Below are 4887 nucleotides of genomic sequence, written 5' to 3' on the forward strand. Positions count from 1 at the left end.
TAGGTATTGTTCTTCCGTTGGAAATATTGTCTTTCATATACTTAGCATTTGTAGGCATATTTAGAATATCATTCAAGCGTGTGCGTAAAAAGACATGTCTAATTATTTCAGCAAAGCGTTCATACTCCTCCTCGTCCTTACTCTTGGAAGGCTAATGAGGGAATAGCATTGGCTTTTTGCACCCTTGGCTCTATTTCCTTACAATTTTTCTAGAAAAAAAGTATTTCTTCTCATAACGTTTATTTTTAGGATATTTGTTGTCAAGATGTGGAGCATGTTCTATTTCCACATCATTATCAGGTTATTTACTATTATATGGTTAAGCATCTACATGAACATCATCATTTTTATTATTCTAATTATCGCTAGGTTAATGTTCACTACTAGATTGTGTGTGAGCATTTGATACGTCTCTAACGTATCTATAATTTTTTGACTGTTCCATGTCAATATATTATCATACTAGGATGGTTTTTAAGTAATTATTTACCAATTTATATTATTTTTTAGAACTAACCTATTGATCGAGTGCGCACTACTAGTTCCTATTTGTTGTGTGTTTTTTGTTTCATAGAAAATCCATATCAAACAGACTCCAAACACGATAAAACAATTGGAGATTGTTTTGGAATATATGTGAATTTTGGGAGTCGGAATCAATGCAGCATGATGCCCGAGGAAGGCACAAGCCAACAAGGCATGACATGGGGTGGTGCCGCACCCTAATGGCTTGTGGACAACCCTTAAGTCGGCTGATGCTCTCCTTCTGCCGCAAGAAATACATTTTCGCGATAAAAATCCCCTCAAAATTTCAGCCTGATCGGAGTTACGGATATCAATAGATTTATGAAATGGTGAAGGGCAAGAAAACAGGTCGCGAAAACAGGAGAGAAACAGAGACAGAGATCCAATCCCGGAGGGGCTGCTGCCCTACGGATTCCATGGCGGCCATGGACCATAGGAGAAACCCACCTCTCACCTAGTAAGGCTGCTAAGGAAGAAGAAGAAGGAGGGGGCCCTCGCCCCCTCTCCCTAGTGGTACCTTAGCACCATCAGGGCAACCACCGTGACGGTGATCTACACGAACAACTTCGCCTCCATCACCACCAACTCTCTTGTCCTCTATGCAGAGGTGTAAAGCCTCTCTTCCCTGCTCTAATCTCTACTTGAACATGGTGCTTAATGCTATATATTATTATGCAATGATGTGTGGCTATCCAATGATGTTTGACTAAATTTATTTTGTCCTACGGGATAACTGTGATATGATGTTATTGATATGAGTTGTGTGCTGATATGCTGCTGTCCTAAGGTGCCTTCCATGAGGCACACACATGAAGTATAACGCTTGAGGATTTCCAATATGTTCATGATTCGCTTATAGTGGGTGGCTAGAGTGATAGAAGCGTACACACGAGTAAGGGAGTTGTGCGTGTATGGGAGTAAAGAGGACTTGATGTTTAATGCTATGGTTGGATTTACCTTAATGATTTCTAGTAGTTGCAGATGCTTGCTAGAGGTCCAATCATAGGTGCATATGATCCAACTATGGAAAGTGTGTTAGCGTATGCCACTACAGGGAGCACATACTTTGCCGTCTGCCATGGCGGATGGCAAAGGGGGCCACACCAGACGGCAAAGGCCTTTGTCGTGCGTCAGCAGACGGCAAACTCGATGGCAAACAAAAATCCGGTGAAGAGCCTCTTTGTCGTCTGCATTGGGACAGCTGACGGCACAGGATGTTTGCCGTGAGGGGGCAGACGGCAAAGAATATGGGATGACACATCTGCGGGCACCTCCGTCAAGTGCTAACAGCAGCCTGCTGGGCCCACATATAGTTTGTCGTCTGCTCTTTGCCACTTTGCCGTCTGTCGTGCTTGTGGACTGACGGCAAAGGCACCGCCAAAGCCCCTCTCATTTGCCCCTTTGCCCATCTGCCCTTTGAGCCTTACCGTCTACCCTTTGCCCCTTTGTCGTCTGCCCTTTGACCCTTTGCCGTCGGCCCACCAGCATGGCAGATGACAAAGGGGGCACCCAGTTTGATTCAAAACAGGCCAGTTTGTGCCCTTTGCTGTCTGCTGTAGCTCATTTGTCGTCGGTGGGCACACGACAAAGGCTCCAAACTGCAACTGTTTATTTTATTTTTAATAATATCCAGCAATTTTTACACAAATCAGGAATATATTTCACACAAACACCCCAAATGACATAATATATTTCACACAAAGGCTCCAAATGACATAATATATTTCACACAAACTACCCATACTCATAACCATATTAAAATAAGTTTCATCCATAATACATACATATTATGCAAGTTTTATCCGTACCAAACCATATATTACACTAGTTTCATCCATACATACAAAGTTTCATATCCATTTACTACAATAGTTTCAATCCAAGCTGCCGTGAAGCCATTTTAGAAGAAACCATATTGAAGCACTCCATTAATATAATCCAAGCTTCCGTGAATTGAATGTAATTTGCAAAATGGGAAATAAGTAAGTTAGAAGAAGAAGACTAGATGAAGAGGAGAAGAAATAAGTAAGTTTCCTATCCATTAGCTCCAAAACGACATACTTAGCTAATTTAGCTCCAAGAAGAGGAGAATAGGAGAAATGAAAAGAAGGAAGAAGAAGAAGAATAAGAGAAGAATAAGAGAAGAAGGCTCCTCCTTCTCCTTCTCCTTCTCCTTCTCCTTCTCTTCTTCTTCTCTTCTTCTTCTCTTCTTCCTTTTCTTCTTCCTTCTTTTCATTTCTCCTCTTCTCCTCTTCTTGGAGCTAAATTATCTAAGTATGTCTTTCGGGAGCTAAATGGGCTAATTATGTCATTTTAAAGGAAAACAAGCTAAGTATATAATATTCATGAGCTAACCAAGGTTCTTATGCCATTATGAGCTTATTATGTCATTTTGGAGCTAAATTAGTCATTTTAATGAGCTAACCAAGGTTCTTATGATGTTTTTACGTAACTAAGCTAATTATGTCATTTTGGAGCTTAATTAGCTAAGTATGTCTATGTTGGGCAAAATAAGCTGCGTAGAAGAAGAAAGAGAAGAAGAGGAGAAGAAAAATAAGGAGGAGGAGGAGAAGGAGAAGGAAGAGGTGAAGAAGAACAGAAAAAGGAGAAGAAGAAGGAAAAGAAGGAGGAGAGAAGAAGAAGGAGGGCTCGCTCCTTCTCCTTCTTCTCCTTCTCCTTCTCCTTCTCTTCTTCTTCTCTTCTTCTCTTCTTATTCTTCTTCCTTCTTTTCATTTTTCCTCTTTATTATCCTCGTGTCCTCTTCTTCGAGCTAAATTAGCTAATTATGCCATTTTGGAGCTAATTACGTCATTTTGGAGGATAATTAGGTAAGTGTAGGTCATTTTTTATTAAATAGACCATTATGAGGTTATTATGTCATTTAGGAGATAAATTAGTCATTTTAATGAGCTAACCAAGGTTCGTATGATGTTTTTACCTAACTAAGCTAATTATGTCATTTTGGAGGATAATTAGCTAAGTATGTCTATGTTGGGGAAAATAAGCTACGTAGAAGAAGAAAGAGAAGAAGCAAGAAGAGAATAAGAAGGAGAAGAAAAAGAAGAAAGGGGAGAAGGATAAAGGAGAAGGAAGAGGAGAAGAAGAAGAAAAGAAGAAGGAGAAGAAAAAGGAAAAGAAGGAGGAGAAAAGAAGAAGGAGGGCTAGCTCCTTCTCCTTCTTCTTCTCTTCTTCTTCTTCTTCCTTCTTTTCATTTTTCCTATTTCTTCTCCTCTTGTCCTCTTCTTCGAGCTAAATTAGCTAACTATGCCTTTTTGGAGCTAATTATGTCATTTTGGGGATGATTAGGTAAGTATAGATCACTTTTTATAAAATAGGCCATTATGAGCTTATTATGACATTTTGGAGCTAAATTAGTCATTTTAATGAGTTAACCAAGGTTCTTATGATGTTTTCACCTGACTAAGCTAATTATGTCATTTGGGAGCTTAATAGGCTAAGTATGTCTATGTTGGGGAAAATAAGCTACGTAGAAGAAGAAAGAGAAGAAGAGGACAAGAAAAATAAGAAGGAGGAGGAGGAGAAGCAGAAGGAAGAGGAGAAGAAGAAGAAAAGAAGAAGGAGAAGAAGAAGGAAAAGAAGGAGGAGAGAAGAAGGAGGGCTAGCTCCTTCTCCTTCTTCTCCTTCTCCTTCTTCTTCTCTTCTTCTTCTCTTCTTCTTCTCTTCTTATTCTTCTTCCTTCTTTTCATTTTATATCTTTCTTCTCCTCTTGTCCTCTTCTTCGAGCTAAATTAGCTAATTATGCCATTTTGGAGCTAATTATATCATTTTGGAGGATAATTAGGTAAGTATAGGTCAATTTTTATTAAATAGGCCATTATGAGCTTAATATCTCATTTTGGAGCTAAATTAGTCATTTTAATGAGCTAACCAAGGTTCTTATGATGTTTTTACCTAACTAAACTAATTATGTCATTTTGAAGGATAATTAGCTAAGTATGTCTATGTTGGGGAAAATAAGCTACGTAGAAGAAGAAAGAGAAGAAGCAATAAGAGAAGAAGAAGGAGAAGAAAAAGAAGAAGGATGAGGAGGAGCATGAGAAGGAGAAGGAGAAGGAAGAGGAGAACAAGAAGAAAAGAAGAAGGAGAAGAAGAAGGGAAATAAGGAGGAGAGAAGAAGAAGGAGGGCTTGGTCCTTCTCCTTCTTCTACTACTCCTTCTTTTGTTCTTCTTCCCTTCCTTTTCTTCTTCCTTCTTTTCAGTTTTCCTCATTCTTCTACTCTTGTCCTCTTCTTCGAGTAAAATTAGCTAATTATGCCATTTTGGAGCTAATAATGTCATTTTGGAGGATAATTAGGTAAGTATAGGTCATTTTTTATTAAATAGGTCATTGTGAGCTTATTA

This window comes from Hordeum vulgare, chromosome 7H (assembly GCF_904849725.1).
Source record: "Hordeum vulgare subsp. vulgare chromosome 7H, MorexV3_pseudomolecules_assembly, whole genome shotgun sequence".
In the NCBI taxonomy this organism is placed as follows: Eukaryota; Viridiplantae; Streptophyta; class Magnoliopsida; order Poales; family Poaceae; genus Hordeum; species Hordeum vulgare.